The sequence below is a fragment of the Erpetoichthys calabaricus genome, chromosome 5, assembly GCF_900747795.2.
Source record: "Erpetoichthys calabaricus chromosome 5, fErpCal1.3, whole genome shotgun sequence".
In the NCBI taxonomy this organism is placed as follows: Eukaryota; Metazoa; Chordata; class Cladistia; order Polypteriformes; family Polypteridae; genus Erpetoichthys; species Erpetoichthys calabaricus.
The window spans coordinates 152,978,644-152,990,761 of NC_041398.2; positions in this window are offsets into that span (position 1 = coordinate 152,978,644).

A 12,118-nucleotide genomic window follows, 5' to 3' on the forward strand; every position below is an offset into this window, starting at 1 on the left:
GTCAGATTATCTCAAGGCATAATGTGAGCTACCACGGCTATGCTGATGACACACAACTGTATTTATCAATAGTGCCTGATGACCCCGACTCTCTTGGTTCACTGACCCAAAGTCTTGTGTTTTTGAATGGATGAGAAGTAATTTTTTCAAACTAAATAAGGAGAAAGCAGAATTCTTAGTGATTGGCAAAAATTGATATAGTGAGGGTATTAGAAATAAACTTGATCCATTAGGATTAAAAGTCAAGATAGAGGTAAAGAATTTAGAGGTAATTATTGACACTTATCTGAATTTAAATCACATATTAATCAGATTACCAGGACAGCATTTTTCACTTAAGAAATATAGCAAAAGTTAGATCCATTATAACTCTGCAAAATGTTGAAAAATTAATTCACTTTTTTGTTTTTAGTCAACTAGATTACTGTAACGCACTCCTCTTAGGACTGTTGTTTTTTCTGTCCTCCTGGCCATCGGACATTACTTTATCCTTTGTTACTTAGTATTGCCTAGTCATATTTTCATATTTTTATTTATTTTTTTTATAAACGTTTCTTTCTTCATCTTGTAAAGTACTTTGAGCTACATCATTTGTATGACAACATGCTATATAAATAAATGTTGTTGTTATTGTTGTTCTTGCTACGTGAAATTAGAATTCCTGATATACTATATTCAATGTCCATTAAGAACACTAAGTTTTTTAGTCAAAAAGGAAGTTATGGAGAATAGTTAGCTCTTTGCCCTCTTCAATGACCACCTTAAAGTATTTTTGCTCCATCAGATTTGTAGACTCAACAGATTTAAATGTCAGACTCATAAAAACTCATTGAATAGGATAGAGAATTTGGCTTAATAATTTTATATCTGTGTCATTGATTATTCTAAGGCATTTCATTCTTTGAATTGGAATTTTCTCTGGGAAATATTGTAGGAAATCTGTACTTTGTCACATTTCATTACAACTAAGACAAGATGAGAACATGATGGAAATTAAAGTGAAGAACGTTTAAGACGAATTTACCATCAAAGTTGGAATATGTCAGGGATGCATTCTATTGCCAAATCTTTTTAATATACATAGGGAGTACATAATGTGGAAAGTTTCTTAAAAATGGAATGGTCCTTATCTTGTATGTTTCCCATATGTACTACATTTGTGATATTTTCACATACATACAAGATATGTACAAGATTAGGTTTATTCCATCAATTTTTTTCATTGTATGGTTCAGAGCTTCTGTAAAGAATACTGCTGCAGAGTTAAGAAGTTATTAACATTAAAGACTATTTCAATATACTGTCTCCAAAGAGTCTGCAAAGGGCAGTGCTGACATTGTTTAGTCTATGTGGTGTGAATGACGACCGGCTACAGACTCCGGTCGCCACCCCCAGGCCGCCAGGAGGAGCCCTCCGGACAGCATAATTGTGCCCCGATACCCTGGGGGCCACCGGGAGTCGCTGTAGGGGGGCTCGTGGAATCTTATGTGCCCTATAACCCGGGAGTACATCACAGTCACGTGACAGGAAGGAACGACGTGCTCCCGGGTTGAAGAAAAGGACTGTTTACCCTGACCCGGAAGGGATAAGAAACTGTGGACTGATTGAGCAGGAACACCTCCGGGTCAGGGTGTATAAAAGGACTCTGGGAAAGCCCAGACACTGAGCTGAGCTGGGAGGTAGGAGGGCGAAGTGTCTGGGCGAGGAGGAAAGAGTATTGTTGTAAGAGAATTGTGATTTATGAGTGTGGAGTGGAGGGTGCTTGGTGCACTGTGTAGTAACAAAATAAATAGTGATTATACTTTCACCTGGTATTCAGAGTGGTACCTGAGGGTTCAAGAGGTGGACTACGCCTCTATCTGCTACAGTGGTTACACTTCTGCAAAGCGCAAGTGCTGTTTTATATTTCTCTCAACTGTCCCTCTTAATCCCGCCTAAAACTGGCTTATTTTTCACATTATACTTTTGCAAGACCTTATTCACGGCATTAAACAACATTAAAATGAACAAAACAAACCGACTGACAGATGAAGTTATTGCTGCTTGCTTATGCTTGAAGTGCACAAAGCATCTACTCTCAATTTCAGGTTTATCTATTTAAAACTCTCAGGGTGGAGTGATGGCTCTGAGGCTAGAGATCTGTGCCAGCAATCGGAAGGCTGCCGGTTCGAATCTTGTAAATGCCACAAGTGATTCCATTCTATTGGGCCATTAATTTAAAGGCCTTTAAATTTTAAAGTCTCTTTCGGGCTCTTTCTGGGGGATGATGTTAACTTGCATGCAGCCCTGAAAACAGGTCCTCCAACTTACAGGAAAAACCTCACACTATTCGATTCCAAATAGTGTGGTGTCGAGGTGTCGCAGCTGCACTTGAGTACTAATTTGGGATCTTGAGGTGGTTTATTGTGTGGTGGGTCTGGCAATGTGCTGTATCAGTACAACAACAACAACAGCTTTTATTTATATAGCACATTTTCATACAAAAAAGTAGCTCAAAGTGCTTTGCATAATGAAAAAAATAAAAATAAAAGACAAAATAAGAAATTAAAATAAGACAACATTAGTTAATATAGAAAAAGAGTAAGGTCCGATGGCCAAGGGGGACAGAAAAAACAACAAAAAAAAAAAAAACTCCCCTCTGGGCATTCTACCTAACATAAATGAAATAGTCTTCTTTGTATTTAGGGTTCTCACGGAAGGACTTGATGATGGTGGTCATGCAGACTTCTGGCTTTTAATCCATCACTGTTGGAACATCACGGTGCTTTGAGTAGATGGTGGTGGCGCAAGCCACCACCAAAAGGACACCGGAAAAGGAAACAGAAGAGAGAGTAGGGGTTAGTACAGATTTTAGAGCCACCATGAATAGTTATTATAATGAATTGGATATACAGAGTATCAGGATTAAATTACAGTGAAGTTATGAGAAGGCCATGTAAAAATAATGTGTTTTCCGCAGTTTTTTAAAGTGCTCCACTGTATTAGCCTGGCGAATTCTTATTGGTAGGCTTTTCCAGATTTTAGGTGCATAACAGCAGAAGGCCACCTCGCCACTTCTTTTAAGTTTTGCTCTTGGAATTCTAAGGAGACACTCATTTGAGGATCTGAGGTTACGATTTGGAATATAAGATGTCAGACATTCCGATATATAAGATGGTGCGAGATTATTTAAGGCTTTATAAACCATAAGCAGAATTTTAAAGTCAATCCTGTATGACACAGGTAACCAGTGTAGTGACATCAACACTGGAGAGATGTGCTCGGATTTTCTTTTCCTGGTTAGGATTCTAGCAGCTGCATTCTGCACTAGTTGCAAACAATTTATGTCTTTTTTGGGTATTCCTGAGAAGATTGCGTTACAGTAATCTAGTCGACTGAAAACAAACGCGTAAACTAATTTCCCAGCATCTTTCAATGATATGAGGTCTAACTTTTGCTATGTTTCTTAAGTGAAAAAATGCTGTCCTAGTGATCTGATTAATATGCGATTTTAAATTCAGATTACAGTCAACAGTTAACCCCTAAGCTTTTAACCTTCGTCTTGACTTTTAATCCTAATGTATCCAGTTTATTTCTAATAGTCTCATTGTATCCATTATTGCCAGTCACTAAGATTTCAGTTTTCTCTTTATTTAGCTTGAGAAAGTTACTATTCATCCATTCAGAAATACAAGTCAGACATTGTGTTAGTGAATCAAGAGAATCGGGGTCATCAGGTGCTATTGATAAATACAGCTGTGTGTCATCAGCATAGCTGTGGTAGCTCACGTTGTGCCCTGAGATAATCTGACCTAATGGGAGCATGTAGATTGAGAAAAGCAGCGGACCCAGGATAGAGCCTTGTGGAACACCATATAGGATATCATGTGTCTTTGAGTTGTAATTACCACAACTAACAAAGAATTTTCTCCTTGCCAGGTAGGATTCAAACCAATTTAGTACACTGCCAGAGAGGCCCACCCATTGACTAAAGCGATTTATAAGAATATTATGATCAATGGTGTCAAATGCGGCACTCAGATCTAGGAGGATGAGAACAGATAAATGGCCTCTGTCTGCATTTACCCGCAAGTCATTTACTACTTTAACGAGTGAAGTTTCTGTACTGTGATTTGTTCTAAAACCTGACTGAAATTTATCAAGAATAGCATGTTTATTGAAGTGGTCATTTAACTGCATAATGACTGCCTTCTCTAGAATTTTACTTAAGAAAGGCAGGTTAGAGATGGGTCTAAAATTTTCAAGAGCAGAGGGGTCAAGATTATTTTTCTTAAGTAGGGGTTTAACTACAGCAGTCTTAAGACAGTCTGGGAAGACCCCCCGTATCTAATGACGAATTTACTATGTCAAGAATATTATCGATTAGCACGCCCGATACTTCTTTGAAAAAATTTGTTGGTATTGGGTCAAGGACGCAGGTAGAGGGTTTCAGTTGAGAAATTATTCTATGTAAATCAGGTAAATCTATCCTAGTGAAAGAGTTTAATTTGTTTATAACGGAATTCTGGGGTTTAGGAAGATCCTTAGTGTTGGGGAGATATACTATGTTATTTCTAATATCATTAATTTTTTGATTGAAAAATACAGCAATAGCCTCACAGGTTTTACTGGACGTACTTAGGAGGCATTCCTTTGAGTTACCTGGGTTTAACAGACGATCAATCATCGAGAATAAGACTCTGGGATTACTAGCATTGTTATTTATAATCTTAGAGCAACAGCAGCGCCTCTCAAGATGGACTGTGTTATTGTATTCTGTTATTTTAACTGTTAATATTTCATAGTGGATAGTTAGTTTAGTTTTCCTCCATTTAAGCTCAGCTCTACGGCATGTTATCTTTAAATCAGACACTCTTTGGGTCTTCCATGGTATAACAATGCTAGAAGATTTTTTAACTGTCTTTACAGGTGCAACTATGTCAACAGCAGCTCTCACTTTAGTATTAAAACTTTCCACCTTACTAATTACATTATTCTCGCTATTATAGTTGGCACTATAAAAGGACTGATTGCTTAGAATGTTAGTAAGTTTTAAAGCTGCTGATGAGTCAAAGAAGCGTTTAACAATATGCTTCTCATGAGTGTTTTCTATCATTATTTCTATATTAAAAAGTAGAAGAAAATGGTCTGATAGACCCATATCAATGACCTGCTTTATATCAACTTTTAGTCCTTTAGTAATCAATAAGTCTAACGTATGCCCTGCTTTGTGTGTAGGCTGATTAATGAGCTGTCTCAAATCAAAAGAGTCCAGGAGGTTAATAAATTCTTTTACTTTTTGGTCACATTGATTATCTATATGAAAATTAAAGTCGCCGAATATTAAGAGTGTGTCATAGTTCGTAATTAAAATTAAAAGTACATGCTCCCAACCTCCTCTATTAAAATTCAGAAAATCATTGATTTCAAATCAAATGCAATGTGTTCCCTATTACTTCAGTTTAATTTAAAATGACTATTACAAGTAGGGTAACTTTTAATGCATTATTTTAAGCCCAGTTATCAGTGCACATATAATATTCTCCATTGTAAGTCACTGATTTTTCTTTTACTTTTATAATACTTGGCACCACACATGATTGAGCTGTATTTTTTATTTTGATCACATGGCTGTTTATTAACATTATGTAATAGAGCCTTGATGCTAACAGAGAAACTAATAAGAATCCAATGCAGCTACTGCATGTCACATGAGGGGCTCAGTGAGAGTGCCATCTGATACACATTAAGACTCTACAGTAAAATTACAAATATCATTCCTTAGTGCTTTTCACAGAAAGAAAATTTAATAGTAGAGTTAACCAAATGAAAGATGACAGAGACCTTGACCAATATACATTTATATATATACACAGTTATATATATATATATATATATATATGTATATACACTGTATATATATATATATATATATATATATATATACAGTATATATATATATATATATATATATATATATATACTGTATATACAGTGATCCCTCGCTATATCGCGCTTCGCCTTTCGCGGCTTCACTCTATCGCGGATTTTATATGTAAGCATATTTAAATATATATCGCGGATTTTTTGCTGGTTCGCGGATTTCTGAGGACAACGGGTCTTTTAATTTCTGGTACATGCTTCCTCAGTTGGTTTGCCCAGTTGATTTCATACAAGGGACGCTATTGGCAGATGGCTGAGAAGCTACCCAACTTACTTTTCTCTCTCTCTCTCTTGCGCTGACTTTCTCTGATCCTGACATAGAGAGTGTGAGCAGGGGGGGCTGTTCGCACACCTAGACGATACGGACGCTCATCTAAAAATGCTGAAAGATTATCTTCACGTTGCTACCTTCTGTGTGCAGCTGCTTAGTGAAGCGACATGCTGCACGGTGCTTCACATACTTAAAAGCTAAAAGGGCACGTATTGATTTTTCACTCTTTGTTTTTATCTGTCTCTCTCTCTCTCCCTGCTCCTGACGGAGGGGGTGTGAGCTGCCGCCTTCAACAGCTTTGTGCCGCGGTGCTTCGCATACTTAAGCCAAACAGCCCTATTGATTTGTTTGCTTTGCTCTCTGTTTCTGACAGCCTGTGCTCCTGACACGCACTCCTTTGAAGAGGAAGATATGTTTCCATTCTTTTAATTGTGAGACAGAACTGTCATCTCTGTCTTGTCATGGAGCACAGTTTAAACTTTTGAAAAAGAGACAAATATTTGTTTGCAGTGTTTGAATAACGTTCCTGTCTCTCTACAACCTCCTGTGTTTCTGCGCAAATCCGTGACCCAAGCATGACAATATAAAAATAACCATATAAACATATGGTTTCTACTTCACGGATTTTCTTATTTCGCGGGTGGCTCTGGAACGCAACCCCCGCGATGGAGGAGGGATTACTGTACATATCTACATATATATATATATATATATACATATCTACATATCTACATATATATATATATATATATATACATATCTACATATATATATATATATTGTGACAGACGACCGGCTATGGACTCCGGTCATCACCCCCAGGCCGCTAGGAGGAGCCCTCCGGACAGCATATTTGTGCCCCGAGTTCCAGCAGGGCCTTATGGACTTTGTAGTGTTTTGACACAGCCCTGCTGGATACCTTGGGGGCCGCCAGGAGTCGCTGTAGGGGGGCTAGTGGGCTCTGGCATGCCATTTAACCCGGGAGTGCATCCCAGTCACGTGACTGGAAGAAGCGATGTGCTCCCGGGATGAAGAAAAGGACTTTGCCCTGACCCGGAAGGAAAACGGACTTGTGGGTTTGGCTTGGAGCCACTTCCGGGTCAGGGGCTATAAAAGAACTCTGGGTAAGCCCAGACACTGAGCTGAGCTGGGATGTAGGGTGGCGACGTGTCTGGGAGAGGAGGAGTATTGTTATTATTGAGAGAGAATTGTGATTTATATGAGTGTGGTAAGGAGAGTGCTTGGTGCACTACTGTATAATAAAAATAATAGTTATTGTACTTTCACCTGGTCTCAAGAGTGGTACCTGAGGGTTCGAGAGGTGGACACGAGCGTCAACTGCTACACTGGCGTAGTCGGCAGGAGTCTCTGGCCGTCTGGAGGCAGAGGATCTGCATTAATAATTAAATTTGTTGTGGCAGAGAACCCTACGAAGGTCCCTCTAGTAACCGCGGAGGTGAAAACTCCACCCACGACCAAGAGCGCTGCTGCTGAGTACCTTCCTCTACAGCAGGCAAATATGGGGAAGAAGAATGGGAAGAAGGCTGGAGTTGTCCAGAAGACTTCGGTCCCAGATCCTATGGAGCAGCTGTGGACTTACCTGACGGGCAGTGAGGAAGATCGGGAGCAGTTTAAGGCCACGCAAACCCGAGCAGGGCAGCAGTCGGAACGTTGCCGGATAGCGACTCCCGAAGATTACTACAGGGAGTTGGAGCGTGATCGCCAACGTACCGAGGTATGTGCTGGGGCAATGCCCGAAACGCCGGGAGTATTTGTTTCCTGTTTTGCAGGGGCCTGTCTGCACGAAGCGGACAAAGAACGCGCCCGCCTCACACCTAGACAAGATGGCCGCGAAGAAAAGAAAACAAGCCAGTCTAGGCGTCCGCAGAAAGGGAGTCCATTGGCAGAGAACGACCACGTGACCTCGCGCGATGGATGCCGGGACGGGAAAGTCCTCCTCGGTTCCTTAGGTGAGGACACGTCTTCTCCGACGCGTCTGAGCTCCCGGAAGGGGAAGGGGGCGGCGAGCGAAGCAGCGCCAGTAATTAATAAAGAGGGACGGGACGTGAGTGTAGTGTCTGCCGGCAAAATTAAAAAGGCAGACCGCAGCCAGCCGCAGGAGGCTACCCGTCCCTCTAAAGACTCCATATCCCAGGAGCCCTTGCGCTCACCAGCAGAGCACGTGCCAGGAGTGGACGTGCTCATTGGTTCCCGGTCGGCAGATGACCAAAATAAGGAAGTAGCCTTACTGCCGGCCGAGATAAATAACTTAACAAACTATATGATACGGGATCTCGAAGAGATACTCGAGCCAGTACTGGGTTTCTTTCAGGGAATCGAGGACCTGAGGAGACGGGTAGAGGAGCTGGGAGCCACGGTTGAAGCGCCGCTGAGGAAACTACAAGTATACCTGCGACGGTTAGGCCGTGAAGCCCCGGCCTCGATTGATTTGGCGGTGCAGGTGAGTGAAATCTGCGCCGTATATAATAAGGGGACGCAGTGTGAATCGGCACCGCGTTTAATAAGTTGCGGTTGTCAAAGCGCTGTGTGCCCAACAATAGAGTGTGGTACGAATATGGAGTGGTTGGGCAGCGATCCGATAGAACCGGGGCGGCGATATCAGACGCCGCTCCGGGATAACGTGGACCGTAAGAGCCCGACCCGCGTGATAAAGGGGTTGCCGTTGGTTACCGGTGAGGCGGGGGAAGCACCGATCGTCCCGGGACAGCTGAATAGTGCTGTTACCCGGAGCGATACGGTACTAATGACGCCACCTCCGAGTTTATATAGGACAACGGGCGTGCAAACAGCAAAGAGGCTCTCTCTTTCCCATAGAGAGCCTCACGTTGTGCACAAGCCCCAGAGAAAGCAGGAGATCCCCACACAGAAATGCGGGTCTCCTAACAGGGAAAAGAAAAGGGCAAAGAGCAGCAAAGCGGCTGTTAACCCCTCCTTGGCGGAGGACAGGGTGGAGCTGACAGAATTCCCGAGGTGCTTCAGGTCTCGGGAAGAGAGGCCACCAGGAGGACGTCGGCGGTGCTATAACTGCCGGCAACCGGGCCACGTGTGGAGGAGTTGTCCCCGGAGGACAGGGGAGCGGTGGGATACCAGATACACCGTTCCCCCAAGGTTCGCTGGGGGATCTCGACAACAGAACCACGGTCCGGATAAAGCGTTCTCCTGGAGGAAGACGTCCCTCGCGGTAATCAAAGCTCCGCCCCACTGGTCGTCGCTAAGGGGGAGGGACTGTGACAGACGACCGGCTATGGACTCCGGTCATCATCCCCAGGCCGCTAGGAGGAGCCCTCCGGACAGCATATTTGTGCCCCGAGTTCCAGCAGGGCCTTATGGACTTTGTAGTGTTTTGACACAGCCCTGCTGGATACCTTGGGGGCCGCCAGGAGTCGCTGTAGGGGGGCTAGTGGGCTCTGGCATGCCATTTAACCCGGGAGTGCATCCCAGTCACGTGACTGGAAGAAGCGATGTGCTCCCGGGATGAAGAAAAGGACTTTGCCCTGACCCGGAAGGAAAACGGACTTGTGGGTTTGGCTTGGAGCCACTTCCGGGTCAGGGGCTATAAAAGAACTCTGGGTAAGCCCAGACACTGAGCTGAGCTGGGAGGTAGGGTGGCGACGTGTCTGGGAGAGGAGGAGTATTGTTATTATAGAGAGAGAATTGTGATTTATATGAGTGTGGTAAGGAGAGTGCTTGGTGCACTACTGTATAATAAAAATAATAGTTATTGTACTTTCACCTGGTCTCAAGAGTGGTACCTGAGGGTTCGAGAGGTGGACACGAGCGTCAACTGCTACAATATACATATCTACATATATATATATCTACATATCTACATATATATATATATACATATATCTACATATCTACATATATATATATATATACATATCTACATATCTACATATATATATATATATACATATCTACATATATATATATCTACATACAGTGATCCCTCGCTATATCGCGCTTCGCCTTTCGCGGCTTCACTCCATCGCAGATTTTATATGTAAGCATATTTAAATATATATCGCAGATTTTTTGCTGGTTCGCGGATTTCTGAGGACGATGGGTCTTTTAATTTCTGGTACATGCTTCCTCAGTTGGTTTGCCCAGTTGATTTCATACAAGGGACGCTATTGGCAGATGGCTGAGAAGCTACCCAACTTACTTTTCTCTCTCTCTCTCTTGCGCTGACTTTCTCTGATCCTGACGTAGAGAGTGTGAGCAGGGGGGCTGTTCGCACACCTAGACGATACGGACGCTCGTCTTAAAATGCTGAAAGATTATCTTCACGTTGCTACCTTCTGTGTGCAGCTGCTTAGTGAAGCGACATGCTTCACGGTGCTTCACATACTTAAAAGCTCAAAGGGCACGTATTGATTTTTCACTCTTTGTTTTTATCTCTCTCTCTCTCCCTGCTCCTGACGGAGGGGGTGTGAGCTGCCGCCTTCAACAGCTTTGTGCCGCGGTGCTTCGCATACTTAAGCCAAACAGCCCTATTGATTTGTTTGCTTTGCTCTCTGTTTCTGACATTCTGTGCTCCTGACACGCACTCCTTTGAAGAGGAAGATATGTTTCCATTCTTTTAATTGTGAGACAGAACTGTCATCTCTGTCTTGTCATGGAGCACAGTTTAAACTTTTGAAAAAGAGACAAATGTTTGTTTGCAGTGTTTGAATAACGTTCCTGTCTCTCTACAACCTCCTGTGTTTCTGCGCAAATCTGTGACCCAAGTTTGACAATATAAAAATAACCATATAAACATATGGTTTCTACTTCGCGGATGGTTCTGGAACGCAACCCCCGTGATGGAGGAAGGATTACTGTATACATTAATATATATATATATTTATTTATTTATTTTATTGAAAATACATGGATATGTAAAGAATTGTTTCTCAAGTTAGAGGTTTACTATCACTGATCTAGACTGTTCTAATGTTCCCATTGTATATTAAGATGTAATTGGATGTCTGAACCTTGAAAGCACTCCTTATGAGTGCAATAATGAAAACAAAAAATATATCATCAGTTCTGAAATAACTATGCAGTTTTAAATGCTGCTTATTAAATATTCGCTCTCTTGGAAGTAAAGCTGTTTTGGTACATATTATATTAAGTACAATATACAAGGCTGTCATAGTAGAAACATCACTGTCTACATGCAGGCAGTGTGCAGAAGCTGTTAAGAAGACCAACAGGGTGTTAGGCTGTATAGTGCCCCCTTTGAGTGGATTACAAGTCAAGAGAGGATATGCTTAAGTTATATAATGCAGGCCTCATCTGGAGTACTGTGCAAAAAATAAATAAATAAATAAAAAAAGACTACAAAGAAAGTTATACCTTATACTATATATATATATATATATATATATATATATATATAAAAACTTATAATACAATTAATTCTTTCTCTAGCTACTGCTGTGCAGGAAATCCTTCACCCTTCACCTCTAAAGATACCCCTTCACTCAGCCAGACCATTCAAATTAAACGTCCTGTTACCAATACTGGCTTAAATAAGACCGATTAAAAGTTTTGCCATATTAAGATATATATAACACACTCCCTCTCCCCATCCTGTTATTTTTCTAAAGTAACTAAATTTTTAGATACAATTAATGATATTTATATACATGTGTATATATATATATACATATATTTTTATTTTATTTTTCAAAGCAAGCCATTTAAAAGTGGGCTAGAGTTGCCAAATTCTGTCGTGAACAATGAATATGGCCCCGGTGGTCTGCAGATTAGCACTATAATTGTGTTGGAATCTGTTTTAATATTTAAGATGAATGCCTAAAAGGATATGAAGTTGCCTACATTTTTAGAAGTGATTTACATTTTATCATAATGAATTAACCTAAGGCCTCCTTCTCGACCAGAATCTCTATATTT